Source organism: Pseudophryne corroboree, chromosome 1 (genome assembly GCF_028390025.1).
Source record: "Pseudophryne corroboree isolate aPseCor3 chromosome 1, aPseCor3.hap2, whole genome shotgun sequence".
Lineage (NCBI taxonomy): Eukaryota > Metazoa > Chordata > Amphibia > Anura > Myobatrachidae > Pseudophryne > Pseudophryne corroboree.
Genome location: NC_086444.1, coordinates 660686395 through 660707267, shown reverse-complemented (window position 1 = coordinate 660707267; position 20873 = coordinate 660686395). Strand labels below are relative to the sequence as shown.

Below are 20873 nucleotides of genomic sequence, written 5' to 3'. Positions count from 1 at the left end.
CTCCTCACGTGGGCAGCCACGATCATCGGCATTTCTGTACTTCAGGTTTCCTCTCACATAGAGTCTCCCATGAAAGGAGAGCCAGGCAATGTCACGGAATTTCAGAGGTATCCTCTCAGAATTAACCAGAGCGAGCCCATCTGAAGACAAACTGCCCGGGCAGTCCTTCAGCAACAGCGGTTCCCGAAAGTGAGACCGCAAAATACTCCTCTCCAACGCCCTTCTAGAGGAGTTTTTGACCTCCCCCGCTTCCAGGCCCCATCGCCTTGTCACTTTCAAGCTCAGAGCCACGTAGGCCGGGAGGTATCCATGTCTAACTCGCAAACTCTTCACACCTCCACCTTCTAACCATGCATTGAGAAAGGGGGACATCCAGACTCTAAAGCCCTCTACCCATCCAACTGGAAGCTTTCCAAATGTAATTTAAGGAAGGTCAACAAAAAGAATAGCACTGGGTTGACCATTCCCAGGCCTCCTCCCTCCTCGTCCTGTAGGTGACAACCCTCTTGATTAGATTCAGCCTATTTCCCCAGAGCATCTGGAAAAACAGAGCATAAATCCTGGTCCACCTAGATTCCGGCAAAAGGCACACATAACTGACATATAAAAAAATAGGGATCAGGAAAGTCTTAATAAGATCAACCCTTTCCCTGAGAGACAACTTCCATCTCTTCCAATGCTCTACCTTCTGGTTGGCCTCATCCAGCCTAAGATCCCAATTTCGGGTGGCATAATCGCCCGGGCCAAATCTGATACCTAAAACTTTGATCTCCTGGCTTACCAGGGAGAGGCCATCCGGAAGGTCAAACTCATGACCCTCCTCCCCCATCCAGAAAACTTCGCTCTTATCCTGGTTGACCTGAGAACCCGAAGCCTCCGAGTACTCCTGGACAGCCGACATCACACCATCCGCCTCTGATGGATCTGACAAGATGACTGTGACATCGTCTGCATGGGCCACCACCCTTAAAGGACAACCCGGGCTCAGCAGGACCCCCCTTACAATGCCACCCTCCAGCCTTCTGATGAAGGGGTCGATGGCAAAGACATATAGGAGGGGGCTCAGGGGGCAGCCCTGTCTGACACCCGAATCCACTCCAAAGGTAGGGCCCACCCAACCATTAACCAGAGGGAAGCTCTCAGCTTGCCTGTAGATGATATGCAGCCAATTTACCACCCTCACTGGGAGGCCATACCATTCAAGTAGAGCCCACAGGTAGTCATGGTTAACCCTATCAAAAGCTTTCGACTGATCCAATGCCAGCAGGTACTTTCCCCATCTCTCAGCACGGCACCGTTCCACGGCCTCCCGGACGCCAAGGACAGCACTAAATGTGCTCCGACCCTTCACGGCACAGTGCTGTGAGGGGGAAAGCAAAAGCCCGGAAACTTCCATCAGCCTGGTAAAAAGCACCTTTGCCAGAACCTTCCTATCTGTATTAAGAAGAGCAATGGGGCGCCAGTTCTCAATACGAGACGGATCCTTTCCTTTAGAAAGCAAGATAAGGGCAGACAGTCTCATGGAAGGAGGGAGCAACCCCTCCCCCAGGCTCTCATTAAATACTTCCATAAGACGAGGGGCCAGGATGTCAGCAAAGGTCTTATAAAACTCGGAGGTTAACCCATCCGGTCCTGGGGCTTTCTTCATAGACAAAGAATCTATGGCCATCCTGACCTCTTCCACCGTTATCTCACTCCCCAAGGAATCAAGAACACTGCCATGGCTCTCAAGCCCCGGAGTCTCCCTCAGAAACCGCTCCATCCTTTCTCTGATGAGTGGCTTCTCAGACAGAAGGTCAGAGTAGAAGGATCGCACAACTCCCAGAATGCCTTCCTTATCCTCACGAAGGACACCCCGGTCATCACGCAACCCCCTCACCGCCTTACAGTTAACCGAGTTCCTGCAGTTCTGGTAGGGATCAGGCGAGTGGTATTTACCATAATCCCTCTCCAGAACCAAGGAAGCATACCGGTCATACTGGTAATCCTTCATCCGAGCTTTCACCCGGGAGATTTCCCCACCATCTCCCTGCTCAGAAATCAAGAGATCAAGTTTCTTTCTCAAGGCATGATAGATATTCTGCCTTACCAAGTTCTTTTTGGCTACAAGGTTGCGAAATAACTTGCGAGTTCTCTTTTTACATACTTCCCACCACTCAGACCTACTCCATCCAGCCTCCAACAGTGACTCCTGAGATTCAAAGAAGTCTCTGAAGGACTGTCTGATCTCTTCCTCCCTCAGGAGCTCAGAGTTCAAACGCCACAGGCCCCGCTCTTTCTGAGGGGATTCTGAGGCATTCAAGGATGCAAAGAGGCAAACGTGATCAGAGAATTCTACTGGCTTCAACTCAGGAGCCGAAGTTTTCGAATTCTCCTTAACAAAAAACCTATCTATCATACTCCTACATCTACCTCTAAAAAAGGTGAAACCCGTGAGGTCTGGGGAGTGGCGAATATGCACATCCACCAGGCCTGCCTGTCTAACCATGCTATCTAAAAAAAGGGAATCATAGCCCAGGGTAGTCTTTGAACCCCCCTGTCTTTTGGCCTAAGGACAGTGTTAAAATCACCACCAAAAACCACCTGCCGGGCCGAAAAAAGATATGGCTTTATCTCCCTGAAGAGACACTTCCTGTCCCACTTAGTTTGGGGACCATAAATATTTATAAGCCTCAGGTCATGCCCCTTCAGATTGACATCCAAAATCATACACCTGCCTACCTGTAATTCAATGACCCGCTGGATGTTTACCATGCCGGTAAAAAGAACCGCCAACCCACCGTACGGCTCGGCCGCAAGAGACCAATAGGAGGGACCGCGTCTCCACTCAGCTTTCGCCTTGTGAAGATCGGCAAGTCGACCTACCCTAGTCTCTTGCAAAAATAAAAAAATCAACCACAAGCGTGTTGAAAAAAATAAAGGCCATGTGACGAGCACGTTCTGACAGAATAGAAGCCACGTTAATAGTGGCAAATCTTATGGGCTGGGGAGCCATCCTTCAGGGCTGTAGAAGTAGGACTCAGCTTACTTCTTCTTTACTTGTTTTTGGGACTCTTCATCTGATGACCCCCACCTCTTCATGCTCACCCCAGCCGGCAGAGAGTCACCTTCCAAGAATACTTCCTCATCCGAGGAAGAGCCCTCATCAGGCACAGGGGAGGAAGGAACCATAGCAATATTACCATCTTCAAGAGATATATCAACCACCCCACTGGGGCAACCATTAGAAGCACCCAAACCCCCCTCAGAACCTAAAGGGTCTGGAGCACCAGAGGTGGGAAGAACCTCCAACACTGTAGGAGCTACAGAAAGAGGCTGACAAGGATCTCCCATTCCAGTCCCCTGCACAACAGCAGGTACAGAACCAGGGTTAGGAAGGGAAGGGGAGGCCCCCACCTCCTTATGGGTCAAATTCTGCACCGCAGGAGCTAACTCCTCTACTGTCATCACAGTTTGACTAACCTTCCCCTCAACCAAGAAATCCTCCAACTTGCTAGAAGCCACCCCTGCTACTTTCCTCCTCTTTCCCTTATCCTTGTTCTTACCCTTACCACCTCCTGACCCCGAAGCCACCTGGTAGGGGGAAGTAGCATGAGATGAAACCTTCCTCCGCCTCATTACTCTGGTCTGCAATACCAAATCCCCATTATCAGTCCTAACAATCTCCCCTTCTTCTTCCTCCTCCTCACTTAAGAATGCCCCAAACCGGTTTGACAAAATAAGATCATCACCATCCCTTTTACCCCTACCTCTTCCTCCTCTCCTGGACCCAACAACCAACCTAAAAGGCTCAACCTCAGCTTTCCCACCACCTCCGAAAGAACTTCCCCCAGCAACCTCACTCGAGACATTCAAAACAGAAGATGTTGCTACCACCTGGGCAGCTGCCAGAGGCAACACAGGTGCCTGGCGATCATCTTCCTCTACCCTCTGTGCTACCGCCCCCATCTCTTCATCTAACATGGAATTATGGAAAGCCATTCCACATCTACTAAAAGTATGCCCCTCCACTCCACATAAATTACAGACAATTTTCCCACAGTCACCAGCTAAATGGCCAAGCGCATTACATCTGGAACATTTCAATATAGGGCAATCACGACTTAAATGCCTGAAATCCCCACAGCGGTGACACATTCTGGGTTGACCTGGGTAGAAACATTGTATACGGTCACGCCCAATGTATGCCGCTGAGGGGATGTGCACCCCATTTCTAAGACGGACCTTCCCTTCCCATGCACCCCCCCATACATCCATTTCACCTGGGGCTTTAGACAATGGGGTGACCATGGACTCCGTAAACCGTGACAACCAATAGGCCAGGTCCACACTACTGACAGACTTGTTTCTTACAAGAATGGTGACCTTCACAACCTCCTTCCTTGTAATAGCGAATGCCTTGTAGTTTACCCATGGCTCTAAGTTCTTTACAGCCCCCACATACTCCAAAAAACCTGCAGGCCATTGTACACCTCAAAACTTAAGTCAAAATCGGGAGACCCCACAGGATGGATGCAGGCAAAGAGGTCACTAGGCTTAAACCCCATGCTAAACACTGCCTTCAAAAACTCCGACCTTGAAGGGGGCGATCCCTCACCCACCCACTTTAACTGGACCGCGTTACGGCGCTTAGCCATTTGGCCACCACTATTAGGGAGCCCACCCCCACCCAAATTACTAACAGGAGGCCTATCCGACACTACCTTAGCATAGGAAGCATTCTCAGGGACAACCACAGCGGGCTGAGCCACATTTTGCCCAGGGTCAACAGAGGGGACTTCTTGGTATTCAATTCAGATGCAACAGGTGGAGGCATAGCTGGAACCTGGCCAGACCTATCCAAACCACCAGTATCACTACCCATATCCGCACCCCCCACAGGGCTAATACTAGCACTATTTTTCTTCTCCAAAAGGGAAAGTGCAGCCCAAGCTCTGACTGGGACTTCCAAATCCCCAAAAATGGTCTCTACCAAATGCCTCTTGGGAACACTTAGATCTGATTTGTCAAGCGCCGGCATACCCTGCGCAGACTTAGATAAATCAATCTTAGGCAATAGCACAACAGCATTTCTTCTAAGCACAGCCTTACCTATACCCGGGTCTGCTTCATCGGCAATGCCCTTAGAGGAGGCACCTGGTAACGCCTCAGCATCATGCCCAGGCCCAATGCTATATGCAGGCTCAATGTCCCCAAATGTCTTTGTCACAACTGGCATAGTAACCTCCATTCTCTCCTCTGCAGCAGGGATCTGTAATGCACATGACTCATCACCCTCCAGCTTCCTAATGGCTGAGTATGTCGGATCCTCTCCCTCTACTTCTGATGCAGGGCGCTGAGCTTCACAATTCGGAGGCAATTCTGCACTTAAAGCACTTTGGGACTGTAAGGCAACATTGAGCTTCTCACTGACACTTTTCAACTTCTCCTCCAACTCCATTACCTCTGCAGTAAAAATAGCACGGTCCCTGCTAAAAGCACTATTGCGCTTTTTTTTCTTAATTGTAATCCATTTCTTTATCCTCTGGACCTCTTTCTCCAAGTCTGCAATGCACACAGGAACTACAGGGGGACCTGAAGACTCCTCCTCAGCAGTTTGGGGTGCTGCAACTTCTCCCATAATACAAGAAACATCCACAGAGTCAGATATTAATGATGCAGATATCTTATCCTCATCATGGGGAGGTTTCACTCCAACAGTCTCAGCAGACACCCCTGCAACAGTACCTTGTGAAAGGCACTGATCGATTACACCCACATCCATGTCATCTGACAGTGTACTAACCAGTGTTTGGTGCACCAGCCCCTGGCAAACAGCATCATTCTCAATCACTGTACCTTCAATATTGGCTTCCCCCACAGCAGCCATCCTGGATTCCAGCATCAGCATTCCCTGTGTGTGCACCTCTTCCACTGCTGATTGCACACTTTCCACACCTGCTGGAAAAAGCAGCACCGGACTACTGCTCACCGGGCCACATGCTGGCTCCAACTGCACCTCTGCAACAGACTCCTTCACAGCAGAAGGGGGGGTAACATACTCGGGGGTATTAGCTGCCTTCCACTTGGCAGCACCAAAGCTACCCCAGGTACTTCGGCACATACCTTTTGGGGCTTTCCCAATGGTGCACCCGGCTCCACCGGATTAGTGACCTGTGCTTCCACCTCCTCCAGACTTTGCAGCAGGTCTGTTTATTCGTTTGCTGCATGCAAACACTCTTTTTCCATAACATTTTCAGCCACCTGCCTTTCTGATGGTATTAAATGGGGACCAGGGCCAGGTCCCGGCAGGGGCCCCTCCAGATCACCTTCCCCAGGAGGGTCCATGGTTTTGGGGGAAAAATCCCCGGGAATACTTGCTAGAAACCAAGCTTTCTCTCCCTTCTAGTGCAGAGCTCTGACACACCTCCTTCCACCGTGGCTGCTGGCACCAGACTTGCCCTCCAATGGGTCCTCGTTAAAGGATTTAAAGTGTACTCATTCCAATTACAGGGCCTCGAAAGAGTCCTGTATTGTTATTTTTCGTCACTACCTCCCCGAGTCGGGAGTGAGTAATTTGCGCGCCTGCTGCCTTCCTTGGATGTTGTAGCCGTTTCTCAGGCTCCCTCTCCGGAATCGAACCCTGATTCCCCGTTACCCGTGGTCACCATGGTAGGCGCAGAAAGTACCATCGAAAGTTGATAGGGCAGACATCCGAATGCGTCGTCGCCGTCACGGGGACGTGCGATCGGCCCGAGGTTATCTAGAGTCGCCAGAGAGGCCGGGGGCGGCGGGAGGCCGGGGCCGACCCGCCGGGAACCCCCGAATTGGTCTTGGACTGATAAATGCACGCATCCCTGGGGGTCAGCGCTCGTCGGCATGTATTAGCTCTAGAATTACCACAGTTATCCAAGTAACGGGGTCGAGCGATCAAAGGAACCATAACTGATTTAATGAGCCATTCGCAGTTTCACTGTACCGGCCGTGTGTACTTACACGTGCATGGCTTAATCTTTGAGACAAGCATATGCTACTGGCAGGATCAACCAGGTAGCTCTCGGTATCGGGCGGCGCGCGCCCGAACGTCGGGGGCCGTGGCGCGCGCCATCTCGAAAGCGGAGGGTCCTCCGGACCGGGCTCCATCCGCCGGCGCCGCAGGGCAGACCGGTGCGGGTCTCGAGCCGAGAGGGCCCTCAGAAAAGGGGGATGGGAGGAGGAGGAGGACGGCCGTCCTGGTCGGGCCGATTGGGAAGCTCGGAGTCAGAGTAAACGGCGGGGCCAGGCCGCCCCGCGCCGTCGGGCGGACACCCCGGGGAGGGCGACGTCACCACGCTCGATTTCGCCTGTTTTCGCCTCACCCAACAACCCGTTCGCTAGGAAACCGGTGCAAGCCGTCCTGGGGGGTGGTTTTTTTCGCCCCCAGCCCCACCTCATCCCGATCTACGCCTGACAGGTTTCATCTATTCCCGGGGGGGTGAAAGGGTGTAAAGAGGTTCCATCTCGCGGGGCTCCATCGCCCTTCCGGGATTCCGCCAGGCGCACGGGCGACCTCGGCTTCCGCCGGCTCCCTCCGAAAAGCGCCTCCCGCTCTCCCTGCGTCTCCTGGACGGTCTCCTGCCGGCCTCGCTCCGAGTCTGCGCTTCTCTCTCGCCCTGCCGCCAGACTCGGCTCCTCTCCCGCGCTCTCTCTCTTTCGCTCTGACCTCCGCCCCGTCCGGCCCTCCCGTCCACGGCGGGGGAGGCCCGGCGGGTGAACCCTTCCGTGTAGCCGCCTCGCCGGAGCGGGGGCGGCGCGCAGGGCCCTCTCCTGGGGCTGGCCGCGTCCTCGGATCTCGATGCGACGCTCGTTCGGTTCCTGGGAAATCGTGTGCTCCGCCGGAGTCCGGGGGCAAGCGCCCTTCGCTGGGCGAGGGGGACGCTTCCCCGGCACCCCTGGCGGCGTCGGACGCCTGCGGGTGCCGGCGGACGGAGCAGACCGCGCCGCCTGGGGACCGGACGCCCTCTCCGGGCGGAGTGGTTCCGGGCGCGCCGTGGGCAGAGGGAGGGTCGGGTTCGCCTGAAGCCGGCCGAGACCCCTGGGTTCCGGCCGAGCGATCGTCCCTCCCCGCCGGGGCGCAGGGTGCCACATCGATCGGGTTGCAGAAAGAAAAGAGTAATTTTCATTCGGTTCACTGTTTCCATACCGTAATCCACCCACCACCTGCAGATCTCGCTGAGGAGTTCTCTCGGACGTAGTGGGACAGGAGGCGCGCGCGACGCTTTCGCGGTGCGCTCTGCAATTTTTCCCCGAGGCCTTGGAAGTGCCTCCCAGCCTGAGGAACACCGGTCCGCACTCATCGGCGAGACTTCCACAAATTGCAGTACCCGATTTGGCCCGCCGGGGGGCGCTGCCTCCGGGGGAAAAGGAAACGTGCCCGGGCCGTACGTCGGGCTCCAACGGACGCCCGTCGTGGACCCTTTATAGGCCCCATAGGGGAGATGGTCCTGCCCATGCTGTTATCCGAGCTCCACAGCTATCCTGTCACGAGCCCTTTCACCGGAGCTCCGAAGATCATTCGGTTCACTGTTTCCATACCATAATCCATCCACCACCTGTAGATCTCGCTGAGGAGTTCTCTCGGACGTAGTGGGACAGGAGGCGCGCGCGACGCTTTCGCGGTGCACTCTGCAATCTTTCCCCGAGGCATTGGAAGTGCCTCCCAGCCTGAGGAACACCGGTCCGCACTCATCGGCGAGACTTCTACAAATTGCAGTACCCGATTTGGCCCGCCGGGGTGTGCTGCCTCCGATGGAGAAGGAGACGTGCCCGGGCCGTACGTCGGGCTCCACCGGACGCCCGTCGTGGACCCTTTATAGGCCTCATAGGGGAGATGGTCCTGGCCATGCTGTTATTCGAGCTCCAAGGCTATCCTGTCACGAGCCCTTTCACTTGAGCTCCAAAGGATTTTGCTTTTTGGAACCTGGTTCCTGGAGCCCTGCCTGGGCAAAATCGGATGCAAGAAGGCCCTGTCCATGATGAGCTCTGAGCTCCGTGCATCTTCTGTCACGGGTCCTTTCGCAAAAGCTCCAGGGAACCAGGCTTATCGGCCCCGGGCAGAGTCCCGGCTCTCTCGCTCGCCTCGTTGGTACCTACTGATCCGGCGGAGGTGTGCTCCGGCGGGTAGCGACACGAGCGGCCGAGGGCGCGCTCGACCCAGGCTTCCCACTCTCCTCCCCGAACCCCTGGAAGCGCCGGTGGGCCGCGGGCGCCCCGGTCCGCACTCATCCGCGACACTTCCAGGGGGAGGCCCGACGCGTGCAGGGGGAGGCGGCGGGGGTGCCCCCGCGCCACCCGACGGCGCCCCCCGGTGGCCAGAGGTGGCTCGGACCGCGCCGCTCGGGGGGGAACGGTGGCGCGCGACCCGCCCCGGCCTCCTTGGCCCAGCGGACGGGCAAGCGGCGCTCGGGCGCCCCCCCCCGGATCCCCGCAGCGGCGTCCCCGGTGGCCGCCTGACGCCACTGCGGGGGGTGCAGATTCCGTGTGTCCTCTCGGATAAAAAAAAAAGGAACAATTCCCGTCGGGCGAAAGTAAGCGGGACGGAGGGCCCCGGGCCGCTGGGCCGCGCGCGCGGCGCCCCCCGCTGGCTGGTTGAAGGGAAGAACGGAACAAGACTAAAAGAAAAAAAAATTCAAAAAAGCACTCGCCCCAAACAGATGAAAGGTACCCGGTCCGCCCGCATGACCCCTCCCCCGTGTCCCCGCCGCGGCGCCCCCCGCTGGCCAGCCGAGGGAATACACGATTGAGAGGGGGGAAGTGAAAAAAAAGGCAAAAAAAATCAAAAACACCCCACCCATTTGAATGCAAAGTACCCGAGCGGCCAGGGGTGGCCGCCGGTCCGCTCGCGCGGCGCCCCCCGCTGGCCGGTTGAAGGGAAGAATGGAACGAGACTAAAAGAAAAAAAAATTCAAAAAAGCACTCGCCACAAACAGATGAAAGGTACCCGGTCCGCCCGCATGACCCCTCCCCCGTGTCCCCGCCGCGGCGCCCCCCGCTGGCCAGCCGAGGGAATACACGATTGAGAGGGGAAGTGAAAAAAAAGGCAAAAAATCAAAAACACCCCACCCATTTGAATGCAAAGTACCCGAGCGGCCAGGGGTGGCCGCCGGTCCGCTCGCGCGGCGCCCCCCGCTGGCCGGTTGAAGGGAAGAACAGAACGAGACTAAAAGAAAAAAAATTCAAAAAAGCACTCGCCCCAAACAGATGAAAGGTACCCGGTCCGCCCGCATGAGCCCTCCCCTGTGTCCCCGCCGCGGCGCCCCCCGCTGGTCAGCCGAGGGAATACACGATTGAGAGGGGGGAAGTGAAAAAGAAGGCAAAAAATCAAAAACACCCCACCCATTTGAATGCAAAGTCCCCGAGTGGCCAGGGGTGGCCGCCGGTCCGCGCGCGCAGCGCCCCCCGCTGGCCGGTTGAAGGGAAGAACGGAACGAGACTAAAAGAAAAAAAAATTCAAAAAAGCACTCGCCCCAAACAGATGAAAGGTACCCGGTCCGCCGCATGAGCCCTCACCCGTGTCCCCGCCGCGGCGCCCCCCGCTGGCCAGCCGAGGGAATACACGATTGAGAGAAAAAAAAAACAGGCAAAAGACAAAAACACCCCACCGATTTAAATGCAAAGTTCACGAGCGGCCGAGGGTGGCCGCCAGTCCGCGCGCGCGGCGACCCCTGCTGGCCGCGTAAAAAATTAATAATAAAATAATCCACCGTTGTGAATTTGCGATGTGTCCGGGCCCGGCGGCGGCGGGGAGGCGTCTCCCCTCGTCGGCGCCCCCTGGTGGGGGAAAATAAATTAAAGGAAAAAAGAAAAGAAAAAAAAAATAGGGGAAAAAAAAGGGGGTAAAAGAATACCACAAAAACAATTCTATCAAATAAAAAAAATAAAAAAAAAGCCAGGGAGAATGAACGGATGGATGCATGAATGGATGGATGGATGGATGGATGGATGGAAGCATGCATGGATGGATGGATGCATGGACGGACGGACGGACGGATGGATGGATGGATGGATGGAAGGATGGAAGAGAAGAACAGCCCGGGCTCTCGCCGGCTTCCGCAGCACGGGCTCCATACATACAGATAGAAAATGAAATAATGGATGGATGGAAGAAAAGAACAGCCCGGGCACTCGCCGGCTTCCGCAGCCCGGGCACCCGCAGGCTTCCGCGGCCCGGGCGCCCTCCGGCTTCCGCGGCCTGGGCTCCGTACATACAGACAGAAAATGAAATAACGGACGGATGGATGGAAGAGAAGAACAGCCCGGGCTCTCGCCGGCTTCCGCAGCCCGGGCACCCGCCGGCTTCCGCACCCTGGGCTCCCTCCGGCTTCCGTGGCCCAGGCTCCGTACATACAGGCTGAAAATGAAATAACGGACAGATGGATGGAAGAGAAGAACAGCCCGGGCTCTCGCCAGCTTCCGCAGCCCGGGCTCCATACATACAGATAGAAAATGAAACAATGGATGGATGGAAGAAAAGAACCAGCCCGGGCTCTCGCCGGCTTCCGCAGCCCGGGCTCTCGCCGGCTTCCGCAGCCCGGGCACCCGCCGGCTTCCGCGGCCCGGGATCCCTCCGGCTTCCGCGGCCCGGGCTCCGTACATACAGACAGAAAATGAAATAACGGACGGATGGATGGAAGAGAAGATCCAGCCCGGGCTCTCGCCGGCTTCCGCGGCCCGGGCTCACTCCGGCTTCCGCGGCCCGGGCTCCGTACATACAGGCAGAAAATGAAATAACGGACAGATGGATGGAAGAGAAGAACAGCCCGGGCTCTCGCCGGCTTCCGCAGCCCGGGCACCCGCCGGCTTCCGCGGCCCGGGCTCCATACATACAGACAGAAAATGAAATAACGGACGGATGGATGGAAGAGAAGAACAGCCCGGGATCTCGCCGGCTTCCGCATCCCGGGCTCCCACTGGCTTCCGCAGCCCGGGCTCTCGCCGGGTGAAGCTGGATGGGAAGCCCAGGCCGTGGAGCCTCCGGACGGACCGGGGGTTGACCCGGCCGGGGCCGGGCGGGACGAGGAGGAGGCGAGGCCCGGACTCGCTCCCCCCGTCCGGACGGCCCGAGGCTTAAGCCCCGGGGAGGGAGGTTGCCTTCCGGCCCCTCCTCCCCTCCCGGTGGACCCGCCCCCGACTATTAAGCTCGGCCAGGGAGACCTCGTCGGCCCCCGGGCGGACCAGGGAAGGACCCCCCCCCTTCCGCGCTCCGCCGCGCTCGGAGGCGCTGATGCGCCGGGCGGACGGGGTGCCTCCGGCCAAGTCCCCGGGCCGGGACTTGGCTGGAGAGCGAGGGCGCCCGGTCCAAGTCCCCCGCCGGCGCGGAGAAAGCAGGCCGCCCTGCCCCCCCTGGTGGCACCGCAGCACCGGAGATTATTCGGGGAATGCTCACCAGCGCTGCTGGGGAACTGTTTGCTTTAAACACACTCTGCATTGCATACACACCGACACCCATTCCAGTCTGGTAAACGTGATTCTCGGGGACTTGCGAGAATTGTATGCTGGGTAGTTGAGACATGACTCCCCTATCACCTCCCAGGGTCAGACTCGTGGGGACCTCATTTTAGGTTCCCACCATGTCAGAGGTCCCGCCAGTGTTGGTGTGCTGTCTGGCCCTTGTCCCCATTAGGATATATAAACAAGTGCACACACACACACACACACACACACACACACACACACACACACACACACACACACACACACGTGTGTGTGTAGATATCTACATATGTATATATTTCCAAATTAAGTAACTAATTAAAAAAATACTGTTTCATGAACATTGATCAGTCAGGTGTACCTATAGGCTTATTTTAAATTTATTTAATGTATATATTTTACAAGAAAAAATACAATAAACTGTGTTTTATAAAAAATTTTAAAAAGTACTTTTTCTATTTTTTCAGAATTGACCAAAATTGACCAGAATTGACCAAAATGGCTGAGAAAAATGCTGATTTCATGAAAGACTTTATAAAGGCCTATAGAGCTCAGGATTGGGGAACCTCTGAAGAAATGTATTCTCCCTGGGCAGACAGCATCTTCATTCGGTATTCACTATTCATGTAGGATATCACATGGTCCAGAAGATGCCTGTTTGTATTGGAATATAACCACTGTCATCATCATACAGAGGTTCAACCAGACTCATGTCACCTCCTGCCCTCTGCGTCTCTTATCCACACCATCATCAACCACCTTCATCTCTCTTTCACACCATGATCTCCCACCTGCATCTCTCAACCTCACCGTCATCATCCCCCTGCATCTCTCATCGACAGCATCAACTCCCCCCTGCTTCGTCTCTCTGCCATGCCATCATCTTCTCCCTTCACCGTCTCTCAGCCTTGCCATCATCTCCTCCCTGTGTTGTCTCCCAGTTACATCATCATTTCCTCCCTGTGTCTTCTCTCAGCCATGCCATAATCTTCTGCCTGCGTTTCTCTTCCACGCCATCATCTCCCATCTGCATCTCCCGCCATCCCCCTCACTCTAACTTACCCCCACTTTCCACAGCCTAAACCTTCCCTTGCCCCCCGCAGCCTACCCCTAACCCTCTTGGGGGGTGCCTAACCCTAACCCCACTCTTCACAGCCTAAACCTAACCCCCGATTCTTCATGTAGTCATGGTACAAACGTCTACCCAAAATGAACCTACTCTGCTTTACCAAATGCACCACAGTAATCACCAGACCATACCTCTCAACTGTCCCAATTCTGGTGGGACAGTCCCGTTTTTCACGGTCTGTCGTAATGTTCCACATATGGGTCGCAGTGTCCCATGATGGGGGCAGTTGGGAGATCCCCCCTGTCACTCGCTGCTCTGAGCAGAGTAGTGGTGAATAGATGCTGTGCGCATAGCATCTATTCCCTGACAAAGAGGGACGGGGCATGGCCAGCAGCTCACTGAGTGCTGTTCATGCCCCCATACTGACAAAAACGTGTGTGGGGGTATTGCCACAAGGTCATGTCCCCTACCAACAAGACCATGCCCCCATCTGTGAAGCCACATCCCCTAATTTTGGCGCGCAATGACGTCCCTATTTAACAAGAAGACAAATTGGAAGGTATGACCAAACTACAATATTATCATAAAAGATCAAAAATATACTGAATATATATATTTTTAATATAGCTCAGCTGGGCGTAGCTGGCACCCCCTCACCTGCTGTTCAGTGCTGAGGAGTGCAGTGAGTCTCCTGGTAACTGCTGGGTGGAGTTGCTCGCATAACGCAGGAGCTCCCCTGTACTTGCCTATCTCTGTGGCTTAGAAGGAGGAACCAGCGGACAACTGTTTTGTGTAGGAACAGGACACCAGACCTCCCACCCCTGGGAAAGAGCTGCAGACTGTTGTAAATCAAGTTACCTCACTGGGATGACCCCAGCTGATTGCGTCCTCCTTCTCATTTTCTTCAGTGTGATCATTCCCGGTGCCTGCTGTGTGGCGGCATATCAGCTGTGGTTATCCCGGGGAGTTCACTTGGTTTACAACTACAAGTCTGCAGTGCTTTCCCAGAGTGTGTGTGTGTGTGTGGGGGGGTTCCTGTTCTGCTGGTGAATAGGAGATGCACTCCCTGTTATGTTTGTGCCAGCTCCGGGTGCTGGGTGTGGCAACAAGTTTTGCTGGGCAGTGTCTCCACCTTGCTTGCTCCGGGACCGCAGCAACAGGCATTTGTGAGGGGAGATCCAGACATTAGGGGGTGCCTGTGTGCACTGGCACCCCCCGTGCGCACACCTATCACTGCAGATATATCTGCCAGTGTGTACCCAGCTTAGTCCCACATCTTAAAGTTCCAAATCTGAAATATCTGAGATATCTGCTTTGGTCTCAAAGAATAGTGTATAGTGATACATACTTCTAACACAGAGTTAATTTAGAGCACAAAAGGAATTGCATTACTTGGCTAGATTGGAAACTATCTATGCAAGTGGTTAATTAAAAATATTAATTATAGTTATTAAATCATACCTCCTAACTTTCTAAAATTGGGAGGAGGGACACAAATGTGCGCCAATGGTGCACAGCCAAAATGAGGGGGCGTGGTCACTCAAACAGGGGTATGGTCTCATGGGAAGTGCCGCAATCACGGGCTATGCCCCTGTTTTCGCCGCTGTGGGCGGCATGACGAGCACTCTGTGAGCTGCTGGCATGCCTCCTGTCCCTTTCTCCTGATGAATAGATGCTGTGTGCATGCATCACCCCCCCCCCCCCCCCCCCATCACCACCGCGGGACACTGCAACCCATGGGTAGGACAGCGGGACAGGTGAGAGATATGATTAAATAGTAATTTTCACATTAACCTCATTATTAGCCTCTCTCAGCTATAACCAAACATGTGGTTGTAATAGATTCCTAAATACCTTATATACACAGAATTTGTGTAACTGAGCTTCTGCATGTTACATATACAGTGTTACCTTGTCACTTGTTTATGGCAGTGTGTTGGGGAAATGTATTGTGTTCTTCTTAAATACCTTGTATACCTGTGCAGGGACTTTCTACATTATGTGGCATTGAGGAATATCATGAACTGTTGATAGACATATGGGGCCAGATGTAATGCAGTGTGAGGCAGATGGAGCTCCGAGATTCCGTCTGAACTCCTACTTTTTTTAAAGCTGCATAATTTACAATGCAAAACCAACCCGCCCATGATTTCAACCCTATATTATTAAAAATGTAATAAACTAAATTGAATATATAGGAAAAGCACTAATAATATTTTTAAATCTATTTTGGCTTACTTTTACAATGCAGATAAGACTGGAGGGTAAAGGGTGATGAATTTTCCTAGGCTTTGGTGTTAGAGTTTCTGCTGTGTATATTTGTTTAATACAAAGGAACAAGAATTCAACTTTCGACTCAGTACTATACATAGAAAATACAGTAATGTTTAGCACAAGCATTTGTATTGTGATACGTGTAAAATCCAAAACAATTGAAGTTAATTTAATTTTGAGAGTCAAAACAACTCTGATTATCCAGCAAATATATTTTTATTTTATGGTCTAGCTCACATTTGTTTTCATTTAATTAAACATTATACTAGTTGAGTCTATATGCAGTTATTTCCATTTGAGCAACAAAGCTTAAGTCATGCTATTCTTAAATTACTCAAAGTCCACAAGTATCACATATTGGTTGGTTAAACATTGCTGGAGGCACATTTATCAAACAATGTTTGTTTTGGGCAGATGTTTACAATACATTTAGCAATTTTATGCTAATGATTATTACAAAAAATATTGGGGCACTACTAGTAATTATTACAAGAAATATGTGTCACAGAACTAGGAGTTTGTGTACCTGGAGTGTCTTCCAATGGTCGAGAAGAAGAACTGGTGAAGTGCAAGTACTGTGGGTGCTGGATGAAAGTCTTTCTCATGTAGGTGTACGTGTGATGTCATGCAGAAGCGTAATAACTAGATACCAGTGCTCTTAAGCTAGACTTCGACACAATAATAGTCAAACTGGATTGATTTGTGGAGCACTGAGAGCCAGACTAGTTACCGGTATTACTGAGAACTGGGCTGGTTACCGTCGTGCCTGAACCGGGCTGGTTACCAGAGCACTGAGAACTGGGGTAGTTACCAGTATTTCTGAAAACTAGACTGGTTACCAGCATAAAAATTCTGAGTAATAAACTTACTCAATATAGAGAGTGCTAATTAAATAATGTATTAAACATACATATTAATAAGTCAACATTATGGAACACATGGTGACTAAGCCAGGTGGCTGCACATAATCTAATTTTTCTGTTGCTGATGTGTCACATGGTGATTAAGCCAGGTGGCTGCACATAATCTCATTTTTCTGTTGACCATTGTACCATATATGTTTACAAATCCTTAATATATAGCGGTTACACTATATATACCTGGGTGACTCAAGAAGGGTGAGTACAATATTTGCGGTCATACCTCACTGGAGATGCCCAATCTCTTCTGACCTTGGAAGCTAAGCAGCGAAAGGCCGGGTTAGTAATAGGATGGGAGACCACCTCTGAACACCCTGGTACTGCAACAAATTCACTCCCCAATACAGTGTCACTTATACATATATTATTGGGTACTCGGTTTAACATGACTAATGATTTAATTTTCTGCATCTAGTGAAAGGCAAGTCCTAATTGTGGACGTTGTGTGGTGTCAAAGAATTTTTCCCACATAACAGGCCTTCACTCATGTGTGTACTTCTCTTGTGGCTGATGTGTCACATGGTGACTAAGCCAGGTGGCTGCACATAATCTCATTGTTCTGTCGACCATTGTACCATACATGTTTACAAATCCATAATATATAGCGATCATACTATGTATACCTGGGTGACTTAAGAGGGTGAGTACAATATTTGCGGTCATACCTCACTGGAGATCCCAATCTCTTTTGACCTTGAAAGCTAAGCAGTGAAAGGCCGGGTTAGTAATAGGATGGGAAACCACCTCTGAACACCCTGGTACTGCAACAAATTGACTCCCCAACACAGTGTCACTTATACATATATTATTGGGTACTCGGTTTTCACATGACTAATGATTTAATTCTCTGCATCTATAATGATCCATAATGGATATCTGCAGAATAAATGATGGTCACATACTACATGAGTTTCAACGTGCAATGATGAATTATTTTTTGTACCATAGTTATTAATTTCCGGCAACTGGTAGATTGTGATATGAATATCACGCATGATTTATAATCTTTTTTCATATTTTCGCGAAGCTTCTTTATTCATACTCAGATACTCCTTAAATCCTATTTTATGATTTACTTATTAAAAATGTTTTTATCAGTATCAACACGTCCTCTGAATTAGAGTGCTCCCAAAAAAGAGTCTACTTTCCAATACTCTGTTTTGGTTTTTCCTGACAAATTAAAAATAACCAGATGTTTGAGTTATAGGGTTAATCCTCTTATATCCGCTGTATAAAATTAGTAAGCTCCAATTCCTTAGTGGGTCAGTTGACCTTGTTTATCGGATCCTTATCTGAGCAGTCAATAAATGATAGGACAGTTAATCAGCCGCCTCCATCCCGCCACTCATCCCACAACTTGCATTATCAACTATTCATCTTTGGCCAAGTAAGACTGCACGCAATAAAGGGAAGTGCATATTCCCAAAGTGTATACTCCTGGTGGCTAAATACATATGTGTGAGAGGTAGTAGCCAGGGCCGGTGCAAGGCCTCTATGCACCCTAGGCAAAGCTTCAACCTGGTGCGCCCTAACCTGCAACTCTCCTGCAGGAGGTGCGTCAGGGCTACGAGGAGCCGCCACGGGGGCGCCCCTCGGGAGCCATAATTACATCCACCTCCTATGTGTCTTCACATGACTTGATGTTACACGTGTCAGCATGGAGGAAGCGCTGAGGCACTATGTGGTACAGCTTGATAGTGGTGGCTGCACCTGATTAGACACGCAGCAGCAGGACAGTGTAAAAGGCGAAAGCCGCATACAGAGACATCCTTCAGTTTTTTTGCTAGATGATTTCAGTGGCGCCCTCCAGGGGCTTGCGCCCCTAGGCAGCTGCCTAAAGCTGCCTAATGGTGGAGCCGACCCTGGTAGTAGCATACCAAAGGCTGATTAACCTACACCACATGGATGACCCAGGACCTGGCTGTGGACAATGCATTCTGCTGCCCAGCAGCCCAGATTCCGGCATTCTTTGAGGAATACAAGGCAGTGGATTGATGTGCTTTGGTTACAAGCCATAATCTGGTACGCAGTTTTGTGTGTGGAGAGGTTTGGCACCATTTCTTGGAAATATTACACCATAAGCACTTGTTACCCTCTACGTATTAATATGTATGTTTAATAATTTTTTTAATTAGCGCTCTCTATATTGAGTACGTTTATTACGGTTCTGGTATGAATGGTCGACAGTCATTAGGTCGACTACTATTGGTCGACATTGACATGGTCGACATGGACACATGGTCGACACATGAAAATGGTCGACACATGAAAAGGTCGACATGAGTTTTTTAAACTTTTCTTGGTGTCGTTTTTTGCGTAAAGTGACTGGGAACCCCAATTAGTGCACCGGGGCCCCTCGCATGGCTCGCTCCGCTCGCCATGCTTCGGGCATGGTGCCTTCACTCCGCTACCGCTATGCTCGGCACAGATTACCGTTCCAATCGTAGTCCACGTGGATCGTAAAGTATGAAAAAGTTCCCCAAAAGAAAAAAAAGTTAAAAAACTCATGTCGACCTTTTCATGTGTCGACCTTTTCATGTGTCGACCATTTTCATGTGTCCATGTCGACCATGTCAATGTCGACCAATAGTGGTCGACCTAATGACTGTAGACCATAACATGGTCGACCATGTGAACGGATACCGTTTATTTCTCAGGATTTTTTATATTGTGTATGTGATTTGCTATATTAGCATTTGGGAGCTGCATGTTAGGCACTATCTATGTGGAGGTATTAATTAAGTTATTCTTAACCTTTTTGTGCCTGATTACTAGAGAAGTGCTCCGGAAATTTTTCGGGTTTTGTGTTCTGGTTTTAGATTCGGTTCCACGGCCGTGTTTTGGATTCGGACGCGTTTTGGCAAAACCTCCCTTAAATTTTTTTGTCAGATTCGGGTGTGTTTTGGATTCGGGTGTTTTTTTTTCAAAAACCCCTCAAAAACAGTTTAAATCATAGAATTTGGGGGTAATTTTGATCCTACAGTATTATTAACCTCAATAACCATAATTTCCACTCATTTCCAGTCTATTCTCACAATATTATTTTTAGTCCTAAAATTTGCACCGAGGTCGCTGGATGACTAAGCTAAGTGACCAAAGTGGCCGGCACAAACACCTGGCCCATCTAGGAGTGACACTGCAGTGTCAGACAGGATGGCACTTATAAAAATCATGATGCAAAGATAAATAAAAAAAAGAGGTGCAAGATGGAATTGTCCTTGGGCCCTCCCACCCACCCTTATGTTGTATAAACAGGACATGCACACTTTAACAAACCCATCATTTCAGCCACAGGGTCTGCCACATGACTGTGGCTGAAATGACTGGTTGGTTTGGGCCACCACCAAAAAAAGAAGCAATCAATCTCTCCTTGCTCAAACTGGCTCTACAGAGGCAAGATGTCGACCTCATCATCATCCTCCGATTCCTCACCCCTTTCACTGTGTACATCCCCCTCCTCACACAGGATTAATTCGTCCCCACTGGAATCCAGCATCACAGGTCCCTGTGTACTTTCTGGAGGCAATTGCAGGTGAATGTCTTCACGCAGGAATTGATTATAATTCATTTTGATGAACATCATCTTCTCCACATTTTGTGGAAGTAACCTCGTATGCCGATCGCTGACAAGGTGACCGACTGCACTAAACACTCTTTCGGAGTACACACTGGAGGGGGCGGCAACTTAGGTAAAATAAAGCCAGTTTGTGCAAGGGCCTCCAAATTGCCTCTTTTTCCTGCCAGTATACGTACGGACTGTCTGACGTGCCTACTTGGATGCGGTCACTCATATAATCCTCCACCATTCTTTCAACGGTGACAGAATCATATGCAGTGACAGTAGACGACATGTCAGTAATCATTGGCAGGTCCCTCAGGCCGAACCAGATGTCAGCACTCGCTACTTACTGCCCTGCATCACTGCCAGCGGGTGGGCTCGGAATTCTTATCCTTTTCCTCGCAGCCCCAGTTGCGGGAGAATGTGAAGGAGGAGCTGTTGACGGGTCACGTTCCGCTTTACTTGACAAGTGTCTCACCAGCAGGTTTTTGAACATCTGCAGACTTGTGTCTGCCGGAAAGAGAGATACAATGTAGGCTTTAAACCTAAGATTGAGCACGGTGGCCAAAATGCAGTGCTCTGATTTCAACAGATTGACCAC

The 20873-nt window shown here is 51.4% G+C and overlaps 1 long non-coding RNA gene and 1 pseudogene across 1 annotated transcript in view; both read left to right on the top strand.

The window, feature by feature from the left end:
- LOC134932518 (uncharacterized) overlaps positions 1 to 15211 on the top strand; it is a 96141-nt gene extending 80930 nt beyond the window's left edge. The window contains exon 3 of the long non-coding RNA XR_010179389.1: positions 12918 to 15211. This is a non-coding gene — a long non-coding RNA (uncharacterized LOC134932518). The remainder of the gene's footprint in view (positions 1 to 12917) is intronic.
- Positions 15212 to 16922: 1711 nt separating this feature from the next.
- On the top strand, positions 16923 to 17042 carry LOC134949267 (5S ribosomal RNA; annotated as a pseudogene).
- The last annotated feature ends 3831 nt before the right edge of the window (positions 17043 to 20873 follow it).